This window comes from Dermacentor albipictus, chromosome 4 (assembly GCF_038994185.2).
Source record: "Dermacentor albipictus isolate Rhodes 1998 colony chromosome 4, USDA_Dalb.pri_finalv2, whole genome shotgun sequence".
In the NCBI taxonomy this organism is placed as follows: Eukaryota; Metazoa; Arthropoda; class Arachnida; order Ixodida; family Ixodidae; genus Dermacentor; species Dermacentor albipictus.
Genome location: NC_091824.1, coordinates 169,472,196 through 169,499,394, shown reverse-complemented (window position 1 = coordinate 169,499,394; position 27,199 = coordinate 169,472,196). Strand labels below are relative to the sequence as shown.

At 48.1% G+C, this 27,199-nt stretch overlaps 1 protein-coding gene and 1 non-coding gene across 10 annotated transcripts in view; both read left to right on the top strand.

Moving 5' to 3' along the window:
- LOC135910098 (C2 domain-containing protein 2) overlaps positions 1–27,199 on the top strand; it is a 223,123-nt gene that overhangs the window by 22,020 nt on the left and 173,904 nt on the right. The gene's annotated exons all lie outside the window — the stretch shown is intronic.
- On the top strand, positions 18,326–18,398 carry TRNAS-CGA (transfer RNA serine (anticodon CGA)). Its single transcript has one exon. It is a non-coding gene; the product is annotated as a tRNA-Ser (tRNA).

Sequence of the window (27,199 nt, the reverse complement as noted above, 5' to 3'; positions counted from 1 at the left end):
GCGGAAGCTGCTGCAATCGGCTGTGCCCGGTTTTCTCCAACGCGGGAAGTCGTTTGCGAAGCGCACAGTAAGCTAGGAAAGATGATACGTTTCGCCTTGCTGATGCACGGAGGTTTCACACTGCTAAACTTTTGTTGAACCTTCGCGCATCCTTTAATCAAGAGGGTGCTGCGTCACTTTCCTCTGAAGCGGGAAACGCACTTAATTTGCATGGCGCTCTGTTTTTCCGCGTCTTGTTTCTTGTTCAGTTTAATTACAGTCCCTCCAGTGGAGCGCATAGCGCCCTACTTCAAGGGCACACATTGCTCGTTTCTTCCACTCTTCTTCCTTTTCGAGTTCAGTTTTGAATTTTTCACCTTCTAGACATAAAGACATGTGCGCGCAAGTAAAGCAGTTAGCATGCACTTCATACCGAAAAGAGCCGTCTTTGGTCTAAAGGCAGCGAACAGTAAGACAACACGTGTCTACAACACTCGCCTTCGAGCACTGCCGTCGCGTGTAGCGCCTCGCCTCTAGCTGAGCGCTGGTTAGGAACTTCTGTCGAGATACGAACATTTGAACGAGTGTGTCAACACGTGAGAGAAGATTCGACAAAACTATAGCTTTGTCTCTGCGCTTGATTTATTCGGAACGCTCCGTTACTGGTGCTTTCGAGATTGTATGTGCGTCGGCTCACCAAGGAAACTGCTAGCGACGCTGTCTGGGACAACGTTCGCCTAGAACGCAGCGGAAGACGGGAAGTCGCTGGCGTCGCGGCGACATTTGAATCTCTACACGTGCACCTCGACTTAGCATCCGAATCTCATTCTAAATCGGTACGCGGAGCTGAGGAAACACCGCTGTCGGAGGTCCGCACACAAAAGACGGCGCGCATTCGGTGCCGCAGCGGCGTGAGACAAAGCAAGAGGTTCGGCGGCGAGCTACCGGATTGGCGGCGCGGTGCGTGTCGCGAGATGGCGGGCGTCGATTGGCGCGCGTAAACTGCGATTGCGTGCGGCGGGAAGCAGGAAAGCGGGGCTGCGACGAGGAAGTGGCTGCTGGTTTGGCGAGTCTGAGCGCTCGCGACGCAGAGATGGAGCAGAACGGATTTTAACTGACGGCTCTTGGAACGAGTCTGCAGGCGGCCTTGCTGGTTTAGGCATGTACAGCAGGGCCATGAAGTGGAACAGGGTACAGGAGTGCGTGACAGGACAAGTTTTCTTTTGCAGCGACGCCTGTTATAACGACAACAACGCGACGACAATAGCAACAGTGACAACGACAAGATTGTTCGTTCCGGGTTTGTAAATATTATTTGCACACTATGCTGTCTCGAAACACGGTTATGAAGCTACTGGGCATAATTGTGCCCTTGCTATCGTCACCGCTAATTTGCAATCCAGAAAAACTACACTAGACGAAACGCATTGTCTTTGCACGATGCAAGTCGAACATGTATTCGTATGCCTCATTACATCTCTAAATGCTTCGCTTGGGATGATGACTTTTTTCTTTCCTATCTTGTAATTCCAGCTGTGCACGCTACGGCATCTCAAAACCATATAGGCCCGGCCTTTCGCTGTAAACAGTGTCTTGCAAAAGAGATCAAGTTAATAATTTTCCCTGCTTTCCCGCTCTATTACTGCCTGTATTAATTTGGTTCCGATAATTGCATTTTTAGCCTGTTTACACAGGCTCTATAGCGCTGTTATGCACACATAGCTACTTGAGTAACCGTTCTCTCCGGCCAATAACAATGGATCAAAATCGTATTTGCCTACACATGCAAATACAGAACACTGAAAAGAATAAACAACCCACTGCAAGGCGAACAAATACAACGACGACAAAGAAAAACAACAAAAGATCACGAGTAACTAACGAAGGGGCTAGTCAGCTCTCTCACGCAAGCCGTGACGACGAACGCGCCAGGCTTCCCAGCGAGTGTCTTCTGGCGTCCCGGCTTAGTGCACGCGAGACAATGCACGCCTCTCGGCTTAACCGGTCGCAACTCCCCCCCTTCCCTCATCCACCTGGCTGTGCGTGACGTTCATCGGCACTGACAGGGCCGTTGTCTGACGGGAGCACTTCGTGGCTTTAGGATAAATAGGCGCGGGCAGCGAGCGAGCTCTGGCGGAGCACTCGACCGCAGCCGCTGCGCCGCGCTAATGACTGCAACGAGGCGCGGGGCGCGCAACTCGACCCGAGCGTCTCGCTTAGCGCGGGAGACAAAGGGGACGAGTTCGCGTCGAAAAGCGAGCGACGTGCGGTGGCGTTGAGTGTTCGCCCCACGCTGGGCGAGGCGACGCGCCGGTGACATAAGGATGACGGGACGTCTTCGGCAGTGAACGGCGCGCGTTCGCTTCGCCGGCGTGATCTGTTTTGTGGACACGTCGTGGGGAACGTCTTTACTGTTAGCACCTCGAGGGCGTAATTGAACCCGCCCGCGAGACCAGCCCTTTTCTTGTTAACAAACGAACGAGCGCTCAGTTTCACTCGGAGCGCAAAACAGTGGCAGCAGTAGCTTTAAGAACTTCGAGTATCTAGCACTTATGAATATGTTCATTTCTTGGCTTCATTTCACGCTTCAATAGTTGTTTCTTTAGGATAGATTACTCATAAGGACAGCACTGCGTAGCGAAGAATTCTTAAGCATGCACTCTAGAAACTCTGCTAACGTTTTTGCGCGTAAACTGTACACAAAGGTACACACCCTCGAACATTGGACGAACGGGTTACTTCAGGCGCTAGCGACACTGCCGACGACTTCGAGCACAGTCAATAGATTCAATGACTTAAAAAAGATGTTTAGAAGAGACAGCGAATAATGAGGCTGGTTAGAGAAATGCTGCAATATACGGCGCCTTTCGAGATCCATATTTTGTAACGATTTCCTTCCTTCGATTTCTCCGGCGATGACGGTGGTCCAGGTGCGTACAAGCCATAGAGAGCGAGAAAAGGATGGTAAAACTAAATCTCTACGGGAACATACGGCTTGGCACTCACACAAGGCAGAGGTTTAGGAGGACCACAGGCGGGAAACGTTAAAACGGTCTGCAGTGTTTTATCCCATTGCAGGTACGTGCCTCTCATCTCATCCGCGCTCCAGCGTGACCGAGCGGCTTAAAGGGAAGCTGAAACACTTTTCGAAAAAAAATGAGTTCTCTGCGGCATTCTACAGTTTTGAGTCCCCTGAACACTAATATCTCGTTCAAAAAGGGCGGAAACGAGCGCAAGCGGCTGTTTTTTCATGAAAACGCGCACCAGCGCTACAGTGTATCGCGCGAACGCCGCTGTTGCCCGTGATTGGTCGGAGCCGCTGTGACGTCAATGGCGGCAGTCGCCGGTCGGCGCCGCCGTTTCAGAGCGTAGCAGGCTGTTCTGTTCTGGCTTCATAGCTGAGTTGTAAGCATTATGGAACGTTCTCGCTGTCTCGGACAGCTTGCATTTTCGCCGTACATGTTTGACCGACAGCCGATACGGAAAACGATGGCGGCAACGGCGGCAACGACGATGCTGAGTGTGCCAAAAGCGAGAGCGATGTGTGCACCTTCTCGCGCGTTGGAAATCTTAGCTTTTACGTATGCTTTTTTTTCATGTAGCTGCACGTTCCAATGACGGGAGGAAAAATGCGCTAAAGTGTCAATGGGAGCTTGCTGCTGGAAGAATGCCGAAGCACTAACTACTCATTAGATTGTAAACACGGGTACAATTCCGCAATGTCAAGCACCTTGCCGCTGCTTGTCTAAAGTCCCGTGGTTTTCTGAGCGTTGATACACGATCGCGAACATAAGTGCCGCGTTTCAAAGCGCGCACATACAGTGCTGCGAGGTACAGTCATGGAAGTTGCTTATCATCACATCCAGATCGAGATGGCCAGCGGGATTATATGTGCAATATTCAGAATATGTTTCGACGACTTTGCGATCGTGGCTCGATCAAGAATCGGTATGCGCGCTCCATGCTAGTGTTGACATAAAGATATTAGGCAGTTTTAGCACCGCCGTGTGGTAAACATGATAACTGCAACCGCACGTCGAATGTCACTAGGCAAGCCTATACTCCATTTCATACCTCAGGTGCAACGCTGTGGAAGCTACGCACGAAGTCCGGTTACCAAAATTTATTACTGCGCGCGTTTCCGTCTATGGTTCGTAGCGTGCCAGCGGCATTTGCTCGCGCGAGCATGCACGCGAAGCTGTCGCGACGGGCTGCAACTAAGAATGCCGAAAAGAAAATTGATTTAAAAGAACGTGTTAGCAGCCGTATATATGCACGGATTGTTTCTATGGGTAAATTCTTTTTTTTAATTCATAACTGAGCTTATAAATGAAAAGTTTTCTCAAAAATCGGGTCAAGAAACACCGAACTTTTTCTAAGTACGAACGCAGCCACTGCAAGAAGTACCTCAAGCCTCCACAGCGTTGCACCTCATGAAATGGAGTATAGCAACGCTAGCAACAACGCGTTTCCGCATTTGTCGTAAGGCTATCCGGCTATCGCGCAAATGGTCCCAGCACAGCACAGTTGATTTCGTCGGCACGAACTTATCTCTCCTCACCGCACTGCGCTGGAAGCTTCTTGTCCTTCGAGAATTTGTGAAGCACCACATCGTCTCGCCCGCGTGTGTTCGCGCAGCCGAATGCTGCACAGAACGAGGGCATGTTGGGCGCCCTTGGCTGTAGGCACTCACGCAGCACAGAAGGAAAGAGCAGTTTACGAAAATCGCAATACAAACGGGAGCGGCGGCGGCAAATCTCTCGTAGCGTCGTTCAGTAAAGCGCAGGACGGAAAGAGGCATGCCAGCGCATGCCAGCACGCCGGTCCGGCAGCTCGGTCCCCGCCAGTGACGTCACTCTCGCCGGTTCTCTCCTCTGGCAACCACCTCACCCGGCGCTCGGGGAAGCGATGGGGGCGTGTCCGCGGGGGTGATTTAGAAAGCGATTTCCGCCCCTTATATTAACAAAACGAAGAAAAAAAATTCGGAACCGTAAATTATTAGGTCTGTTCTTCCCAATCCCTGCAATTCATGGAAATTGAAAACCGTTTCAGCTTCCCTTTAAGTGACTACTCGAGTTGGAGTCTCCTTAACTTCCCTCAGGCCTCGCGTATGTGCTCTTGACCATGCGCGTCGATCGCTAGCACTTGCTACTCACATGGCTCATTGACAGACTTCTCCTGCACTTAAGCGGATGCACAATGGGCGCATTTGCCCAGTTTAGCACTTGACCCAACAACTTTCTCCCATGTGCGAGGCCGCAATACCTAGTTTGGGGTGATGGCTTAAAGGGAAGCTGAAAGGTTTTCCAGAAAAAATGAGTGAACATCTGTACATAATGGTTTTCAACCCTCCGAATTCGAATATCGTATCCAAATTGAGCGAAAGAAAGCGCAAATATATTTTATTTTGACGAAAAGTGCAGCAGCGGACACGCCCAGCTCGTGCGTCTCGTTTCCGCCTGTGACGTCAACTCTGCGTCGTGACGTCAACTCTGCCGCTGCCGACCGCTGCCGCTACACATGAAGCGCGGTGCCAGGTAGTTTGGTGCTGTTTTCTGAGACGGTAATGGAAAATTTAGAGAGACTGCGTCTTTCTGAGGAGTTCGGCGTTACTCCCTACATGTACGAGCCGATTGCGAAGAGCCGGCCTCTCGAAGAAGCAAACGATGCTGGTGCGAGCAGTGCTTTAGACGCGAACGAAAGCAAAGCCTTGTGATCTCCTCGTGTTGGAAATGCTCTTTAGTGAGTGTGTTTTTTCCAAAGCGATCTAGTGATCTCGGCGATCTTTCGGTGATCTAGTGAGCTAGTTTCCGGTCAAACAACTGTAGTGTTGTGTTCCTGCATGCCTCCTCGTGGAACGTATAAGCGGGGATGCGATCGTCGGCATTTGTGCGCTGTCCAAAGCTGTCGGCAATCTACAAAGACGGTTTAAACGCGCGAAAAGCTTCCCGGTTCATGCGCTACGTGTAGCGACCTTCATCTGTTGACTACCACTCACGTTGACTACCACTCACGTTGATTACCACTCACGTTGACTACCACGCACGTTGACTACCACTCTACATACACGCAGACGCACCAACAAAGGAATGCAGGGTCGATCGAAGCAGATACACGATGGCACGCACGCAGAAACAAGCGCGGTCAGGCACGGTCGCGGACGCTGCGAAGGAACGAAGCAGAGTTGACGTCACAACACCGCGGTTTCCGGTCTCCGCTCCGCTCGCTCACTCAAAGGGGGGCGGAGCTACAGCGCAATTTCAACCGACGATTACGTCGCTCCTAATTGAAAAAAAAAACCCAAATTTTACCGACATGGTTTATAAGGTTCCCGCATCCGTATATGAGCGTCTTATTGAATTCGACAGACTCTTCAGCTTCCCTTTAAGGCTAACAAATTCCGGTACTTTGTTGTGCAAGATAGCTGTACAACACGAACACCGCTCGCAGCTCGTGTCACGGTCAACGTGATCACGCATGTAAAAAGGCTCGCTGGAAGGCGCACGTGTGCCAGCCGGATGCCCCGTGGGTTCAGCGAGCTCGACCTGCGTGCACCTTGGCGCTCGTAACTCCGCGTGCGGGACCTATTCCTGGCGACTCCTTTCCGAGGGCGAATTCACCCTTCCCCGCGCTTTCACCGCGAACCGTGGCTTCGCCGTGACCGACCCGCGGCTCATTGACGCTCTTTCGCTTACATATGTACTTGCGCCTCGACCTGGCGCACGCCTTGCATAATAGACTGCATTAGCACTAGCATATGCGTTAAGCTCCTACCGTTACTTTCTTCTCTTCTTTACTGTAGCCCCCTGTTCACCTCGCCATGACTGACATGCTTTAAGCACGCACACATTTGCGCGCTTTGTTACAGATGCATGGGTTGCTGTGGAGAGATTGAGGCAGAGGGCCGCTCGGCTACTCCATCTTTTTCTGTCTTATACAACAATCATGTGCGCGTTAGGTCACGATGCAGCGCTCGCGTTCTGTATCGTTCGCTGTAACGGGCTCTTCAGCGCTAAATTGGACGTAGGATCGTTTCCCACCGGTGGCAAGTTGTTTTTTCATCCAACGTCATTTCCATTAATTTATAGTTTCTTTAATTCAATTAGTAAGAACAAGTGATTTCCCTTGCGTTGTCCTTGGTGTCTTTATTTGGTGGCTTCTAACGACATGGTGTGTGTGTGTATGTATGTATATATATATATATATATATAATGTTGCCTTTTTCAAAACGGTTCATAGTAACACAAAGACATAAATGATGTGAGCTATGAAAAATATGAGTAAAGGAAGCAGGAGTGCGTATTTTATCGCCGACACGTTTGCAACTATCAAGCCCACGAGGGATTTGGCTAGGGCCCGACACGTGTAGCAATTGCAGCTTACAAGTTTGTCACGTGCACCGTGTAAGAAGGCACGCTTTTGAACCGAGCCGCTGCGAAACGCAGAAGACAAGCACGCGGCGCGTAAATGTTTAATCAGTGCATGTCATCATTTTCCTTGTTGTGGTTTCGGCTATTAAAATAAAACAACGCGATATGGGCAACTCAGTTATTTCTTTATATTGAAATGAAAAGAAAAGAAATAGATGTAGTCACCCAGTTGAATGTTCATTCTGGGCTTGCGCCTTCAGGGCGAAATTTAAATGTTGCCGATTTTCAGCTTTTTTCTGTACTGCTCCATTGTTTAGATGTGAGCAAGTGTCGAGGTGAGCGAGTAAAAAATACAGGCGAGCCACGGTATTGCATCATTACACGCATCGTCATAAACTGGCCCGGGCGCAGACTATACGCGACTGCCGAGGTTCGGTTGTTCGAGAGATGACTGCTACCCGAGATCTGTCAAAAACAGATTAAGGGGAGGATCAATGGTCCTGAAACCTTTATGGAGGTGAATAGGCTTAGAAAATTTCACGCCGAATGGTCGAAACATGATGAAAAAGATTATGAGGACATGAGGCACCGCGCGTGAGTCCCAGAGGCGGGCTACTCAGGCTGAAACGGACGGCTGGCTTCCGCGTGATCTCACTGTTGGGGCACGAATCTAGCGCGGTAAAAAGTTGGAAAGTACTATTCACACGCAATGCTATCCGGCTGGCGCTCTGAGCTAAAAGGAGGTCCTCGCGTGGAACAAAACAAAATTTGTGGCTGTCAAGCAGAAAGATCGAGACACGTGGCCTCTGACCTTGACTGCTGTGTGCAAAATGTCTGTGCAAACACAAATGCGGAAGCACGCGTGGCTGATTCATTCTACTCGCCTGTGCGTCGTCTACGAGAACATGCACAGGGTGTGCTTGTAGACAGAGTGTTTGCGGGAACGACGCTGGAAAAAGAAAAAGAAAATGATGGCGAAGAAACCTGGAAGGCAGCAGATGTCTCTCTCTCTCTTTGGTTTAACGTTATCGCTCGAGCGAATGACGCATCATCCACGGATTTATTTGTCGAAGTAAAGGCGGCGTCACAGGGATCAGAAAAGCTGTCACCGGCTGGCGTAAGCGCCCTCGCTGTTATGTCGAAGCGGAAGAACCTGTGATTCTGGGGATTCCAATGCGAACGCTTTGATCGCAGAAATAGCTGCGAAGCCGTAAAGTATCATTCCCTACGAAGGTCATCGCGTCATAGTGAAGAACTGGGATACATTTTGAAACGATTGCTTTTCTTCGATTCTGAACTCTTATCCCCCCCTCCCCTCCCCCTCCCCCATTCATTGCGCGCTGTCACGGCAATGACGACCGCTTGGGAACATATAAGTAAAAAAAAAGGGGGGGGGGGAGGGATGCATCGGAAAAATCGAGATAATGTCGCAATATCTGCTCCCAAACTTACAGAAGACAGGGAGAGAGAAAAGAACAAAACGAAGAGAATGCTTATGAGCCTAATAACTGACAGTTGAGCTGCAGCCACGCACACGTGCGAGCGTATAATATAGCTGTGGTGTCGTGCATCGCTGCTCAGTACGAGACGATAGCGCCGGCCCTACGCTGCGCACCAATCATCCGTCAAAAAGTGCTTGCGCAGACACGTGCCGCGGCGCAACGCTGCCCACGCCTCGGTCGTCGCGCGTGCGCCGCGAAGGAAGGGCATGCAGATCCGGCGAAACGGGAAATGAGGTTGCTTATCGGCTGCGGTTCTTCTCCCCCGGATATGCGGTGCCTGGCCCTTGCTTGTAATACGTTACGTGAAGGGCGAGGCGGGAGGATGGCGCCGTACATGTCGACAACGCGCGAAGGTTGGGATGCCTCGGAGGGTGAGGGCAAGAATTTTCGCGTCTATGCGCACGTTGAACACGGTGATTGATAATGTGCAGGCAACCGTTATACACGGTCAGAATACCAGGAGATGTGCCTCCGTCTGTTCGGTCTTCGGTGAAAGGCGAGCGTTGAAGATTGAAGGCCGTCTTCAGGAACCTTGTGCACCGTTAGGAGGCTATAGTCGGAAGCACCGGAAAGATGCAGTTGTTTAAAGTGCTCTTTCAGGTTAATATGATGCGTTCAAAGGGAGGGGTTCAACGTTTGCAGTGAGTTGACTAGACTTACCCTATCGGAGCAGAAATAAACGACTAGATGACGTGCTGGCAGCTTAAAGGAGGTATGAGAACGCTTGGGCATGACCTTCTTCCACGAATAGCGATGCATATTTTCTAGAAATATGTCTGATAGCAAGGAAGAAAGGCGGGCTGCGGCTAGAACTATCGTATTTGAGAGCTGAACACAGTGAACGCTGAGGCAGGTCAGAGAAATTAGACGGGAATCTGGCCGTAATGCATAACCCAGCGCACGTAATGAACAGGATCGTTTTTTTTCCCCCGACTTACTTGTGACATTTCTATAGTAGTTTTTCTTGGAACAATAAGTTCTGTGGTCGGTTCTTTATAATACCCTGGCTTCTTAGCAAATCTTTTGTCTTGTGCATTCACCAAGAATACATCTGATGTTCACTCTACTTCTCAGCACGTGCGTACACACGCCGACGCGCACATGCACCACGTCCGTGAAGCTTCGTGATTTTAAAACCAGGCAATCAATACTTCTGCACATGCGCAAAGAGAAACCTGACTTTTCAGGCATCGTTATAACCGCGGAGTAACAAAAGCCCGCCCTTAAATCCAGCCCCACATGTTATTCGCTTGCAATTGCTATTTGTCAAGCGCTTTGGGAACCAAATAATGGCTTTTGTCAACTGTGAATGGCGATTGAAGCCTGCTCACAGCTCATCACTGCGGACAAAACGGGCGTGGCCTTCGTTCGGCATCGAAGCTCTAAAGTCGCATGCGTGCACACCGTGGCTTGAACTGCCGATGCGGAACGGGACACGATCATCGTGAGAGCGCGCTGTCCCGCCCTCCTGAAGTGGATCGACCAGGGCTTCAACTTCCTGCGCCCGGTGCACGTCATCAAACCGACGATAGCGCAAAGGTCGTCGCGGCTGGCACGGAGTAGAGCGAGGCCTCCCCTCGCTTTGTGAGGGCGCGCCTCCGCATATTTATGTCCTATAGTATGGCAACACTGGGGAAATTTTGAAGCTGGGCAGGTTGCCTTATAGACGTACAGATATCAAGATTTAGGCACATATTATAAGCACAATATGCCTCCTTTTCTTTCTTTTCATGCACCGTATGAACGAAAAGGGGGAGAAGGTGCCATTTATATATCGAGCATGTCTACTATGAGATAAACGTGTTCTTTCGTCGAAAAAAAAAAAAAACATCACAGCGCTTCGAATCACAAAGAAAAGAAAACAAAAGAAAGAAAAGTAGATAAAGCGGCATATTCTACGCAACAAGTGGCTGACACAACGAATAAGTGTAGAAGAGCTCTAATACAGTGGTACTGAGTCAAAGGACATGGAGACACATACAGGAGAGCATTATTTTTTTAATTCTAAATGGCAGATAATAGAAGCGCGAAAAAAAAAGAGAAAAACATGCGCACTAAAGCTTCCGCTATACGAGGTGTTACAGAAGAATGCAGAGAGAAGCAGCAATAAATAAGGCGTGAGATGAGGTCATTGGGCGACAAGGAATGGATGAGGTTCTCGATAAGGCAAGGAGTGATCTAAAGAAAATGGTGCAAATTACTTCTTTTTGGTGGAGGGCGTGGTATAACTGGTGATGCCGATGATCACAGCATGTATTGCTCACTTGGAAAGGTCTTGCTCTAGTTTTTTGTCTCTGTGCCTGCACGTCGCGTGCATGATAATGTGTTTCATTCGTTACGTGTAACATTTTTTGTTGCTTCTGTTCGTAAACGGGCCGGATGTGTCGTGAACGCTGCCCTAACTCACCATTACGATGTTTAAAGTAGTGAGTGGAAAACGCGATAGGCACTGTCTTCAGTCTTGCTGCTACGATGGACCCTTTTAAGCACCGTACACAAAATACGCCTCTCCCCCCCGCACCCCCCACCCCACCGCCATCTGCATTCCGTTCGTTCCCACGCTCGCGCCCTCACTTGTTTCTGCCGACATCTGACCATCTCTGATGCAAAAGAAAGCGCACAAAGAAACAAGGTGGCATGTATTTGCGGTAACGTTGAGCAGCGAAAAAAATCCTGTGTTCCGAAACAGACGAGAATGATAAAGAGGTGTACGAAAAAAAAAGTACCTCTGGCTTGAGGGGCGCGCTTCAGTGTCAGTGTTTTACGAAATTAGTGCAATTTCGTTTGGGCTGTAAGTCAGTTGGAAGTTCTTCATTAGATAGAAGTTGACAATGTAGTGCAGGGCTTTTCCGCATGCATATGCGTCATCCAAGTAAGCCTTCATAATTAAACTTATCTGAGCCAGTGGATGAGAAATTCCATCTGTGGCCTATTGTGAACGTTGCCGAGATAAATTTTGGGACGCGTGACTTCAGCGCTGAAGTAACCGAAAGGGCTTTGCAGGCCTTCCAATTTCCATAAAAAAATGTAATAGAAATTACTGCTAAGTGGACAAACTCAAAAATTAGTTTTTATTTTTTTCGCCTTACTAACAGGCTTTTTAATATTCAAGCAATTTCTTTTTTTTCACCTTACGTGACACAATGTAGTGTTGACCGGGCATTTTTTCGTGACAAACAATCGCCTCGCGACCTGCTCTATGGCAAGGACGTCATTGTATACACGTACCACGTTGTGCCGTAGACTTTATGGCCGAGATGCCAGCGTTGGCACAAATATCGTAAAAGCATTGGAAAGATCGCGTAAAGATAAGTGGCCACGATAACACCAGCGATAGAGGGGCGGGCCTGCACCCACCTACACAATAGGCCGTTAAATACATAGGGTCCCGCGCGTGCAGCTGAGGAGTCCCCGTGCGGCCTGCGCGCTTCTGCGAGCCTGTTGCGGGCCCGGGTTGCTTTGAAACCGCCGTCTTCGGGCGATACCTGCACACACCGCGTCAACTGCCCGTAGAGGAAAAGGAGGCGAGATTGCCGGGGACAAGAGGACGGCGCGCGAGCGTGGGCTTTCGCGTCGTGAGTCGTAAAGCGTTTGTTTGTTTGACGCCTGTTGCGCGTGCCCGTTTCCTGCGGCTGCGCAACGACCGCAGTCAGTGCGGCGCCGCCGCCGTGCGTACAGGTGTGCGTGCAGGGCGTCGAGCCACGTATAGGGCGAATGAGCCGCGGGCGCACAGGGGGGTCGTTTAAAGGCTGGGCGACGCGTGGCGTCATAAAGAACACGCTAACTGTGTGCGAGCCGCCCATTTGACGCTGCCGTCGGTATCAGCCTTAACGCGAACGGCTCATCTTTCTGCACATTCTGGTACTCCGGCAGGTGAAAATGGCATTTCCTTTCGATTCCGCTCCCAATACATATTGCATATAAGGGCTGGCCGTTCTGGGCTCTAAAGGTGGGTCTTGGAACATGACTCAACTGGGAAAAGCGCTATGTATACTGGTATATTGCACAGAGATTTAGATGCAGTAGACGTATTATAAACAGTCTACGGGCAGATTTACGTACAAGGCACTGTTGGAGTAGGAGCAGGATTAAGGGGGCTGCGATCGTTACTGCGACGTATTGCTACTCGCTTGCTCCCGTAATGTCAGGAACGTCTCGAGAGCTAGCACTACGCTGAATCCATCTGGCAGGGCAGGAGAGAGAGAGAGAGAGAGAGAGAGAGAGAGAGAGAGAGAGAGAGAGAGAGAGAGTGTGTGTGTGTTATAGGCGTCGTATAGGAGCTTGCAAAAGGCTTCCTTCACTAAAGGCGGACCTGGTCATGACTGACCGCGCCGGGGACTCGAACCTGTAGTTGAGCGTCAGTGCGTTCTTACAATTTCGTGGATTTGGTTCCAGATGGACTGACCGCACGCCACGTCAATAAGTATAGAAAACCGGGTCGTACTTGTTAAAGACCTAATAATATATTGGCCACGTTATTTACTTATTTCTTACTAACAGCAGCTAGTAAATGTATACTTAATAAAAATTACTAAGTAGAAAACGCACTATAATTGAGCATTAGTGAGGCACTCCATTTGTGAACCGCAATAAGCAGTAATCATTATTGGGGGGGGGGGGGGGCGAAGTTAAAGCAGCACGGACGCATATTTTCAATGTCGCAAGCGTTTCTCGCACGTAAAATGATGACAGAAAGCAATTGCGGAGTTCAGGCAATGCTTGTAAGACATTTTAATAAAGTACTAAAGCAGGATTCTAAATGACGGACCTGACATCATTGACATTATCTTCACGTCATGACAGAGAGCAAAATTTGCTGACTTTGTGGAACAAAAATATATAATAATAAGAATGCTGCGCGCATTTCTTCCGGTCGCGCTCGCGTTTGGCAGCCGCAGTGATAACGGGAAGGCAGAAAACCAATATGTAGTGACGTCATGACGCGCCACCTCCTGGGTACCGAGTACTAGAAATGAGTATTATAATAAATTATCTCGGGCAGTCTGATGCTCGGCAGTATATTTTCTAAGGCTTACAGTGTTTTAAGCTTCATGTAACGCAAAATAGAAAGTATTCGAACATGTCATTTCAGCAACGTTTTAAGTTAACTTGGTAATCCGCACTCGAAGAAGGCCTAGCTGGCGTTAGCAACGCTCCCTTCCCCACCACGTAGAGGTCACTGTTATATTCGCAACTCATACCGATTCAGAATCATATCATGTTTTTGGCATGTGATACCCGAGAAACTAACGCATACCCTCGCTTTACGAATGAAGAGAAGAAGAATAAAGAAATAAAGACAAGTACGTTCTGGCTTTGTTTCCTGGTCGCGAAATCATATTCGTGACGCCATGACATGCTCAGCAAGAATTATAAGCGAGTAATGGACACACTGCAGGGAAGAAAAGAAGCGGTAATAAAAGGTGAATAGGGAGATTAACGGACGAGTCTAACGGCATTGACATAAGTGTCTTTGGGGAGACTAGTCAAACCACTTAGCCCGTCTCTCTCTCTCTCTCTCTCTCTCTCTGTCGAAAACCTGTACAATCAAGACAGTTAATTTGCGAAAGCTACAGTCTTAGCATGGGCATGTGTGCCATGATCGAGCACCAGGGTTTCCAAACTCTCTGGCCTTGGGGAACTCGACCTGGCTTCCCAGAGTGCCACTGACCGCCCCTTAGACCCCCTTCTCTACTGTGCGCTAAGTAATGTTACTTTAATAAAGTACTCATTATCATGATCATCATCATCATCAGTCTATTTTATATCCACTGCAGGACGAATGCCTCTCCCTGTGATTTCCAATTATCTTTGTCCTGCGCCAGCCGATTCCAACTTGCAACTGCAAGTTTCTTAATGTCATCAGCCCACTTAGTTTTCTGCCGTCCTCTACTGCGCTTCCCTTCTCTTGGCACCCATTCTGTAACTCGAATGGTCCACCGGTTAACTGCCCGACGCATTACATGGCCTGCCCAGCTCCATTTTAAGGTCAATTAGAATAATGGCTATCCCCGTTTGCTCTCTGATCTACACCGCTCCCTTCCCGCCTCTTAACGTCGCGCCTAACGGTTTTTATTTCATCGCTCGTTGCGATATATTCTTTACTTGTTCTCTAGCTTATTTGTTAACCTCCAAGTTTCTGCTTGGAAAGTATATTGGTCTAAATGAGATATAATGAGCTAAAGTAATTTAACTGTGAGCTATATAATGAGCTAAAAATTTAACTGTCTTCTCACAGCTCCTTTCTGAGAGAGTATCAGCAAAAAGAACTCGGAATTATTTTGCTGAGGCAGCCAGACTGCATATTGCTCGGGGCACATCCGAAAATTTGCGTCCCATCGATAGCTCTTATTTACTGTGCGTGCCTTCCCGAACGCTGTTTAACGAGAAGAGAGAGAAGGGCGAGGAGGTGTAAGTACTTCCCGCGGTTACTGCACGTGTGTGCACGCGAGGAGGCGTGAGTTTTCGCAAGCTAGCACATTTGCATACACCAAGCGGCAGTGCCTTCCACACGGAATGCAGCAATCAGCCTTCACCCCGGCTATATGGCGTATAGAGGAACTGAACCACACCGCAGGTCAGCGACCTGCTTAGCTTTGTCCAGGATTCGCAGTTGTTAGGCGCGCTGCATAATGTGCGGCGGATGCGTCGAAGAAGTGCCACAGGGAGGCACGAAGTCGGGCTTATAGATTGGCGTCCCAGAATTTCGGAAGTGTCAGTTTTACCGAAAACAAAGCCTTCGCGAGCGATTAAGTGACGATAGCTGAGAACAGGTTCGGTGCAACCACAATGAAAATATGCAACCGGCTCCCGATAATTATGAAATCGTATTGTCCTTTGGCAAGTGACGAGCAGTAGTCAATCAGAGAATATAAGAAATGCCATTATATTCCAGCTTAACATAAAGACCGACAGAGTTAGGCTACTTCTGTGGGTTTTCTTACAGCATAGTTTTCTACGTCATAACGCCGTTTTGTTTATTGCCTGTGTGCGTTGCCTTCTTACTCACAGGAGTGGTAGTGCCAAACTGAGCATTGACTTCGAGATTGCCGTCGAAACGCATGATTTCTGTGCTGCGCCAACATGCGGAGTGGATGTTGTATTTCCACTCGTTTTCCCGGGCGATCTTCCTGCATAAGAATATCACAGTGACCAATTCATTGCGCGGTGGAAAACAAACTTCGACGGGTATTTAGAAACACAATGTAACTCTCGCTAAACTTGATCGTTACGTTTAGTGTCCTTTCAACAAAGAATGTGAGTATAGCGTGTGCTTGTTACCGTTGAACTGTACAGTGCCGAGGCATGGTACTTGTAGTGTTAATATTATCTGCGCATCATCTGGCACGAATGTTCTTGCAACGTAATCTTATTATCGCCGCTTTTTTTCACACGCTGTCAAGGTAATTCGCACAAGCATTTCTAAAATATATACGCATATATGGAACAAAAAGATGTCCATTTTTTGGCTGTATATCTTGAGAATCGACTCCTGAGTACTGATTCCTTCGGCTTTGGACACGCTCCCTTCCCTCCCTTAATGACTAAATAGCCCTTTCTTCGGCAGCAGCCTAGCTATAAACAACGTAGAAGCCACCAAGAAATATTTGCATGGAAAGCTCCTGCGTAAAGTAAAATCGACAGCAAAGAAGTGCGCCAAAACCGTATGCAGCTGCTCTCGCCGACGTCCAAAGGAAGCCTTCACGAAGCCGCCTCGCAAGCGACGTTGTTTAGTCCTAACCGTTGCTGCCCCAATTAGTCCGGCCCAAGGCGCCATCAGGCTTCAAGCGGGCCATGCAGAAGGCCTCATGCGCTTGTCTTTCCCGCTTTGTAGACCGTTTATTTTGCCCTGTCTGTCTGTTTTTTACTTCTTTTTTCTTAAACAAGAGGGGGCTTCCTGCTGCAGCCGTACGCTTAGGCGGCGCCGAACTATTTCTGAACCGACGCATTGAAAACCTTTCCCTTGTGCACGCATGCGCAGCGCACCGAGACCAAAGCGTTATGGCGCGCAGCGTTATCCTCCAGCCGGCTTGTATTCGGAAACAAGCCTTCCAGCTGCCTCTTTACTGGAAACTCATGTGTGCACAGAGACAGAAGGAATGGGTGAAAATAAATGTAGCCGGGGGGGATTAACCAAAATAGAATCCGGGCGGGCACGCCTGAGACGTGGTCCGCAGGAGATAGCAGACCATGTGTGCATGCTTACTCGGACTCACTAAATACGTGCAACGTTGCAGAAGCCGCGCGTACCCCGCGTTAGCAGGTTATAGGCGCCGAATTGGCACTGCGGTGAGCGGACGGTTTTTGATTACCCAGCAGAACCATGGAGCCCGCCAGTTCTTACGCGTAACCACTTTGTGGAAACAGTTCTGCAGCCCTTATAGGAATGCATTTACCAGTGCGCAGCGCATGCACATTTATATAGTGACCACAGCCTTTCTATAGACATATTGTCTATGTAAACTCGTGGGTTTGTACATTCATCAACCGATGTCTATGCATTCGTAGATTGCGCATAAAAAGAAAACGATTAGATATGTCGGTGAGGTAGTCTTTATGATTATGATCTCAATTTATCTGAATTGTTGACACTTAACAGCTGACGTGACTGGCCGCGGCGTCTGTGGGATGACTAATCGCCAGAGATATTTAATGTCTACAAAGTTCAGCGCACAAAACACAACTCATATTGCCTCCGTGATATACGATGAAATATCCCTCCAAGTTAGCCCTTGCGTGAATAACATTGTGAATTAGCCTCCTTATTAGCTGGTGCGAGCTATCTGACTGCCCAAATGCTGCTCAGTTTTAGTGACGTCGAATGCGGTGGAAAGAGGCAAGCGGCAACGGGCTTACGCTTGTGCAACGCTTGGTCTCCGAAGTCGGCGGCACGAGAGCTTGGCGTCGCTCCTCTGGGGCCCATATTCGATTCTTGTTTCAGTAACTGCGGGTGCTTATCTCTTTTAAAGTCTCTCTCTATATAGCCGTCTGTATACATTCAAGCCACAAAACATTCCAGGTCGAAGCGCGCATTGCCGGACTGGGCATAACACCGTCAGACGGCGTTATTTTAGCTGGCACCTGACTATTTTTAATGCGCTAACATTCAGAGTGTCAAAGTAGAAAAAAAGATTGCACGCGCGCGCGCACGTGTGTGTGAACGAGAAAAGAAGGGAAAGCGAAGACGAGGAACTCGATTTTGTTTATCACGACCACATAAAAGCCAACAGACAGTGAAGTCAAGGAAAGCATCGTGGAAATTAGCTGTAGTGGAACTTGACAAGTCGGAAATAATAAAGAAAAGGAAAAAAATGAATATATATATATATATATATATATATATATATATATATATATATATATATATATATATATATATATATATATTCATTTTTTTCATTCACCCTTTTTTCATTCTCTCCCAGGGTTCTACTAGGACACATAAATGCCCAAGAAAGTGGATGGGGAAACAGCGCCGCGGTAGCTCAGTTGGTAGAGCATCGCACGCGAAATGCGAAGGTTGTGGGTTCGGTTCCCACCTGCGGCAAGTTGTTTCTTAATCCACTTTAATTTCCATGAATTTATCGTTTCTTTATTTCATTTATTAAGCACAAGTAACTTCCCCTATGTGCCCGCTGAGCGCGTTCTCGTCAGTCCTTCGTCGTGCGCCGCGGGACAGCTCCGCCGGCGCCCAGCGTGTCCCGCCCGGCGCACTGCACGCGGGAACAGGAAAGATTGCGGCGCACGCCGGCCATGATGGCCACGTGTTTGCGACTTAACGCGCAACCCGGAGGAGGAAGACAACGCGAGAGAGAAAAGGGCACGCGGAAAAGGAAAAGAACGACAGCGGCCGCGGCTGTCGTTCTATGCCGAGTCTTATATCGCTTGTGCGCAAGCTCCGCCTGCGGCTGCGCGCCATGCGGCCATACAGGACTGGTAAGCCATTGTACGGTAGTGGTACGCTTTGTTGGGCTAGTTAGTTCATTCACTCAACATTCATTTTTCCTTTCCTTTATTATTTTCTGCATTTCAAGTTCAACCACAGCTAATTTTCCCGATGCTTTCCTTTCAGCGTGAAACACACGAAAACGCGGACGATGACAAAACGATTCGCTGCTTTATTTCGGAATCAAGGAGGCGAATTTTAAAGGGACATTTAAGGGCAAAACAGATTTCACATGCATTAGGTAAATTACCTTTTCTACAATACCCCAAAAGTCACTCGTACCTTGAGGCAAGCCACAAAAGGACGAATGATTGTTGGTGAAGCGCCGCGCTCGCTTGCCGTGACGTCGTGTATTTTAATTGTTTATTGATATGAATTCATTACATTACGTTCTAAACGAGCCAAAGATTAATCATACTATTGTCAAATTACAAAAAAAAGTTTTTTTTTTTTTTTGCGAGGGATAAGTTATCAGTCTGTAGAACTTAGTGTTTTTTTTTTTTTGTTCAGCGTCCCTGTAAGAAGGGCTGGAGGGTATCACGTGCGAAGGCAATGAAAGCGAGATGGATGGATGGATGGATGGATGCATGGATGGATGGAAAAACTTTATTAAGGTCCATCAGAACATGCACTAGCACGTAGCAGGCCGCTCGCACGCAACATACAAGAGAAGAACGCAGAAAGCCTATTCGCGAGCAAGGTGCGCACAGTCAGAAGGCGCCTCTCAAGTCGCGTTATCGTTTTTCGCTGAAGAATTAACCGCTCGCTTCGGAAGAAAGCGTTACCGATGCCACGTTGATGCACACTTCGTCCTTCCTTCCTTTGCTTCCCTCAGCTCACGGGTGATTACGTCACGGCTTCTTCCAAGAATTTTGCTGTTTGAGAAAATTGGCCCGCATGCGCAGTGCTTGCAGTTAGGTGGCATATGCGAACTCGTTCCATTTTCTTGCGACAAACTGCGTTGTCTATGCTTTCGCCTTTTTTTTTTGCGCTGGAAGCCAAGATGTACAACTGCCAAGACCCCTGCTCAACTACGTTGTCTTTACGTGTCCTGTAGTCGTCTCTCGAAAGACGGGGTATCTGATGAATTAATCCGTTAACGCCTACTAAGGCTTCTTCAACGGCAAGACAGGCAAATTATTTACCCTCCTGACTAAATTATAAATTCGGCTTAGTTGTTGATGGGGGGGGGGGGGCGGCACAATAGAGAACATACTCTTTGTAGGCCTTTTTTGCATCGCAATGACCGTGGCTGTACGCGTTGTTTTGCGTATCATCGTGTCGAATATTTTGCCAAGAGAATTGAGGAATTTCTTTTAAAGTAGGATCAAGGAATACTGTGCTGCATTGTACTGTACTGTAATGTACTGTACGTAATATTTGCCGATGAGCTTAAGTATGACGAGGGACAAATGAAATACTAATATTTCTAAGCTTTTCAGAAAGCGAGAACTTCATAGCTTCCACATTCGATGGCTCAGTGGAGAAACCGTTATTTTACGTAACGACGCGTCCAAAAGTATTGAATGCAGAGCTGTAGTTTCGGCCTATAACTTGCGCAGGTTGCTGACAGGTGGTGTGCAATACTATATAGGTAGACTTCACTGCACTGTTTTTGGACGTGCTTATATGTATTTTTATGTAGTTTCCTTTATGACGGTGCACATATCAGCAACCTTCGGTTTGCAGATGACATTGTTCTATTCAGCATCACTGCAGACGAATTACAACAAATGATTGAGGACTTTAACAGAGGGGGTTGAAGTGTGGGGTTGAATATTAATATGCAGAAGACAAAGATAATGATCTATAGCCAGGCAAAGGAACAACAGTTCAGGATCGCCAGTCAGCCTCTATAGTCTGTGAAGGAGTAAGTTTACTTTGGTCAATTACTCACCGGGGACCCTGATTATGAGACGGAAATTCACAGAAGAATAAAAATAGGCTGGAGCGCATACGGTAGACATTGTCAGCTCCTGACTGGAGGCTTACCATTATCATTGAAAAGGAAGGTGTACAATCAGTGCATTTTACCGGTGCCGAAATATGGGGCGGAAACATGGAGACTGAAAAAAAAGCTTGAGAATAAGTTAAGGACCGCGCAGAGAGCGATGGAAGGAAGATTTCTAGGCATAACGTTAAGAGACAAAAAGCGAGCGGTTTGGATCAGAGAGCAAACGGGTACAGCCGATATTCTAATTGACATAAAGATAAAAACAGAGGAGCTGGGCAGGTCATGTAAGGGGCAGGTTAGATAACCAGTGGACCGTTAGGGTTACAGAATGGGTGCTAAGAGAAGGGAAGCGCAGTCGAGAACGGCAGAAAACTAGGTGGGGCGATGAAATTAGGAAATTTGCGGGCGCTAGGTGGAATCAGTTGGCGCAGGACAGGAGTAATTGGAAATGGCAGGGAGAGGCCTTCCTCCTGCAGTGGACATAAAAGATGATGATGATGATGATGATGATGATGATGATTATGATCTTTAGCCAGTCTCCAGCGTTTATAGTTGTCGCAGAGATGAGAAGCTTTTAGAGACTATCGCAAGTATCGGATGGTCTCCACGGACATCAAGCTAATCGTCTCGTTGAGCATTAGCGAGCAGAACCATCTGCAGCAACTGCTCGAGCTGTGAACAAAATCCTTAGGTGGGCGTCATGTAACACAGAAAAAAGATTAAAAACACACTGCACTAGGGATACCAAAGAGCGCATGCTCCCACGTATTCATAAAAAGCAAAAAGAAAAAAAGAATGATAAGTTCGGCTGGTTCAACCTGCGTTCAGCAGAAATAACGGATTGGCTGGTTTTTTAGACGTCTGCGTGCGCTGTGGTATGGATCTGCCGCTTGTATGGTGCATTTGTATATTGCATTTTTATTTGTCTATAGCGCATTTGTTCATGAACTAATGGAAGCAAGAAATATGGTGCTGAAAATAATTATCATGATGACCGAACAAAGGGAAACTGGAAATGCAACAGAAGAAGGTGGTAAAGATAAAGAGAGAGCATTTATTAAAGGGAAGTCAGACAAGTCAGCCCTGAAGGCGCTCTAGCAAGAAGATTATGTAAGAACCCTTTCCTGCTTACCTCTGCTTCTACATGTCTAATAATTGTTCATTTGTGTTACAAGGCGAGGACGCCATTTCTGAGAGTTCGCCTATGTCTGTGTCCACCCAACAAGAGGCGTCGCCGAGATTTTCTTCTCTGTAGGCGGGGAGGGGAATGTTTGATGCCGGCAGGCAGGGAAAAATAAACGAGACAAAAACAGAGAAGCGACTAGGCACGCTGTGTTTTTCTTTCCAATACGTTATGTTTACTGCTGCTCTTTTAGATCGCCAACAACTCTGAATAACAACATTAGCGCGTAAAAGGGAATTGTGGTGCAGCGTGGCAACGTAAGTCATGCATATAATGGCCAGTTAGGTTTACGAAATATAGATATACCCATGACACGGGCCTGCTGAGTCATGTTGCTGCAGCGGCACTCCATGTGGGATGGGGTGAGGACACGGACGAACTCTTTCCAGGGTTACGGGGATCTGGAACACGTCAGGTCCAGATATATAGCACAACGCGTAGATTTGTGCGTCGTCATACAATTCCGTTTCGCTGCCTGCCAGGAGCCTAAAGCGCGTACATTCAATGCGAATGCCTTTCTGCTTGGGGTCAGTCGTTTGGAGTATCGAAATCCCTAATCGGATTCAGCTGTGTCATAGTATCGCGATTTCACTCGACGGAAGCGTTGACTTTTTATATTCAGTTGTGGTTCGCGATCGCCTGAACATCGTTAATTAGATGCAGATAAAATTGGCAAGGCACCCCGCGTAGCCTGTGTTCGAGCGGCAGTTTGTTTGCTTGCATTTCGCTACACGTAGTTTTTTCCTTTTCTTCTGCTGCATGCAAATTAAAGCAGTTGTAATTTCGCGAATGGCGACTGTATTGCAGGGAGCCTGCTTTTTCGTTGTGTTCACGTATGTTATTTGTCAATACTATGTTAAAAGTCGCAGTTTTGCCCGAAAAGCGAAGCATCGGTTGCTATAGCAAATTAGTAGACAGCTATACGAAGCAAGCATGGTAGCTTTATCGGCCGTATGAGCTTGTAAACATTAGCTTACTAACTAAATTAACGAGCATGTTTTCACTATCCGCACAAGCAAACATGAAGACATCTAACTCGATGACCACGGAAACTCGCTTTCATGACGCTGGAGTGAGGCGCAGGAGCGAGCGAATTGATCTTCGTGTTGCCTCTCGACTCCGCGCGAACTAAACGGCGAGAACACAGCGCACGCGAAGCTATCGGCCATCGGTGCGCTTACTCGGACGCTCTGCTTTCGAGACGGGGTCCGTGCGGCCGCGCCATGTACGCAGCAGCCGGCGGACTAGAACGCCCGCTCCCCTACGTCTCCTCTCCACAGTGTCCTGCGCGCAACGGAATATGGCGCGCTTTCCTGCCTTGCGCGCACGAGATTGAGCCGCCATCGTCGGCTCATGCTCGCACGCTTTCACTCGTGCATGCGATATACGACGAACGGGGACGATGTCATCGCCCTTGCACTTTGCATGGAGTATCGCGGCGACGATGATGGCGACCACGACGGCAGAAATGCGCTTGGAGTGCCCATGTAATTGCTGTCGCAATAAGAAGAGTCTTGTGTAGTGTATCATTCGTATCTTCGGTACAGAGAGTTCTCGCGGTAGCTGCCAGCCAGCTTTTTCTCATTTCTCTCCGTGAGCGAATACGGCCCTATGCTTGTTCGCTTCTTCACTGTCGTTTGAAGTCTACAAGGTCGCATATTTCTTCTTTTTTTATATACTTGCGTGACTTCGCTTACGTTTTGGCCGATTTCATTTTTCGTCCACTACACACAGTCTCTTTCTTCGCCTTGCGTTCATTCACAGTTTTTTCTTTCTTTCTTTGGTTTTGTCGCGAACCCCATTTCTTCCCGCTTTGGTGCGATTTAGTACGCCCTGAGCCTCCATGGCGCGCCGTGTGGTACACGTCTCGTATACCGAGAGTGCAACGAGACTCCCATTTCGCCGCTGAACCACCGGTGCGCTTGATGGCCAGGCGCCCCTGCGGCTCGCGCTCGGGACCCGGGGTCGCGGTAAAGGGATAGTTTTGCAGCACTCCCCTGCCACCTTCTCTCACCGTGGCCTACCAGAGACGCGATCTCCAATAAACTCAGCTCGCCACGCGTCGATGACCCTTTTCTCTCTCTCCGACTTTCTCCACTTGGTCTGGCAGCAGCGTATATAGCCGTACATAAACAATAGCCTCTCAAGCCGTGTTCCTTTCCTCTTTAGTTCATGTTTCGTACAAGAAAAGCGTGCTTGACCTTTGTGGTGTGTGCTATAGCTTGGTGCTATTGTGCAAAATCTGAGCTTCCTGCTTTCTCATCGTTTATTTTTCTTTTAGCCTTCGTTATAACTTTCTTATCTGTATTCTTTGCCCCTAGCGTAAAGAACGACAATTAGAATACTTGTTTTCTTTTCAGTACTCATGACCTCCCTTGATACTAACTTCGAGTCACCTTCCCCCGCCACCAAATGCATACCGCTCGTCTTTCATTTTCGTGCTCTTTCTTTCGCATCGTAACTTTGTTTTTATTTCTAGCCTTTTATTTTTTTCTCTCGTTCTGTGCTCTTTCCTGTGTAACGCGCGCAGTGGCGTCCGGTTCCCTAGCTCGCGCCGTTTGCAAACTAGTCTCCTGTGCATAGCGCGCTCGAAACGGGAGCTGTCCACCCAAAGTGCAAAGCCTTGCTTGCCTGTCTTTTCGTTTCTTTCACTCGTACTCACTCTTGCTTCTTTTTTTAGATTCCTTCGCGTTTTGCCTTCCCCTTTTAGCATTCGGTGCGTGCGCTTGGCTGCATGCATAAGAACCGATGCAAAGTTCTCGCGTGTCGCGCGGCCAAGAAGAATGTTTCCTGTTGCGAGAGGACGAATTCTCTCTCACCTCTTCGTTCAGCAGAAGCGCCTTTCTCTTTCAGCTCTTCCCTTCCCGCATCGCGTCCTGCCTTGGAATTCCGTGCGCGTACATTGTCCATGGCCAGCGAACCCCAAATGGTTCCGGTTGGGTTTTCACTACGCGAAATATGATATCACGGAGACGACGCAAAAGCGAAATGAGAGCCTCGTGTTTCCCGGCCATTCTTAATATCTTCCCCATAGACTTTGCCTCGTATACACCACACATGTGTGCAAACATTTGTGCGACATGCTCATTGGCCGTTTTGCTGTTAGAGAAAATTTAAGGACAATGTCGCGTTTCTTTCTTTCTTTCATCTTCTTTGTCTTTTTCTTTCTTTATTGGCGATAACGAGCTTTCGTGGCTTTTGTGGTGTTACTGACGTTTGTGGACGCCTCCTCGCATTCGCCTTTGAATCAGCTTGGATCACACTGTGCGCTGAAATCAGTTGACTTCCCGTTCGCTTCCTTCCGGACAGCGCCGCTATCTATGGAGTGGCTCGAGTACAGCCCTTCTTTTCAGTGACGAAAAAAGCCGCGCGCTACAAGCGCAGTATGAGCCACACCTAAAGGGAACGTAGAATTACCGTCCTATAGGGACGTTAACCTCGACCATGTTATTGAACAATATGTGACCGGCAATTAGGATGTCATGTACAACACATAAACATCCAGATTAAATTCAAATTTCTTGAATCTATCGGGATTTCTCAAAAGTAAGAGAAAAAAAAAGTTCAGATTACGCGTTTCGCATTCCAGTATACTGAGTTGTAATGTTAGCATATCATTAAAGCTCTCTGGGATGTGATGAATGCTCGAGTACTAATTGTGAGCACCCCGTAAGCTTTGTCGGCGCTCTTCGTGAGCAGTTTCGAGACGCGTCTGCGGGCGCCCACTTTTGCCACCTCCGCTCACAGGGGGGCTTAGGCGCCGCACAGCAGAGCTTGGAAAAGTGAAAAGTCACAGCTCTCGACTGTTGGGGCTTTTGGGAGGCGATACTTTCTGCAGTGCACCCGCACGCAGTCTGCAGACGGCACGTCTCGCGATGCGCACTAGCTGGGGCACCTGCAGTTCAGAAGAATACTGTTATACCGTATAGGGAATGCTATATCGCTATATGACCGTATAGACCTGGTATTATTATTATTATTATTATTATTATTATTATTATTATTATTATTATTATTATTTCATTAGCGCGCCCGCCTTTGGGGTGGATTATTAGCCAAGAATCGGGCGGCACGAGGAATGTAAACTTAAAGTAGCCTTAAATTAAACTTGTGAAATTTGTGACGAAAGTGAGAAAAAGAAATTGAGAAGCAGTCAGATTGTAAGGAGCATAGGGAGAGAAAGACAGAAGGGAAAGTATGTTGATAAAACAACACATCCTGACCGTTCTCTTATGACGTTCGGTTCAAGTCGACATCGATCGTCGTCGACGCGGTGACATAGCCGGCCACGTCCGCGTTTTAGATTGTATCTTGCTCCCTGGGCGACTCCCACTTGACAGCTCGCAACCGAGCGAGAGCGCGAACTGCTCAACCCGCGTCGTCGCGCACCCGTGGCATGGCGGCCGGGCACTGCGCGCGCATGGGCGGCGACGCTCGTTGGTCGGAGCGGGCCGTCGGCTGTGCGCCGCGGCCCGATCTCGGCCCGCGCCGTCGGGTTTGCTTTCGCCCTGTCCTCTTGTGAAGCCAATTCTCAAGGGGTATGACAGCCTTCTTTGGATCTATGCAGTGGCTTTCCTTCGAGTGCAAGCAGTTTCGGTGAATTGCCGGTAGAATTCAGCATAGCATGATTAAGGGCACGTAATATGTATACATCACGCTGCATTGGCGCCGATGGCATTATTGGTGGCATTATTGTTTTCTTGTAATTGAATCGATTGTCTTTTTATCTTGTCACATGAGTGGCACTGTATAAAACCGAGTTTATGCATACTTTGCGCTTCACTCTGTCTATTGCGCGCATTTTGTTTGTTGGTTTACCTCTGCTATTTTATTCACCATTCGCGCGTCTGCAACCGTGTCACTCTGTTATCTCGTATCCGCGTAAAGGTGTCGTGAAGTTATCCTATGCGATGAATGTACGGGTCTTTAGGCACTCTCGAGATGTTTGCGACATATTTCCGCCTAAACAGACCTCAGAATAAGGAAAATTTTTCCACTGAATGTTGGAAATAAACTTTGACTTCCTTTGGATTCCAAACGGCTGTCATTGGATCGCGGGTTTCTGTAATGGTAATTCACTATCCGAGAATTCCGTGGTCTCAAAGCACTTGTATATGCATTCGTGAAAGCATACCACGACAAAATTTGTTTTATGTTTTTTTTTGTTGTTCTAGAAATTAGGAGGAAAAATAATAGTGGTTCTTTCTGAGCTAGTTATAGCGTGCTGATTTATTCGTAGTAATTGCGGAACGTTGTACGGGTCCT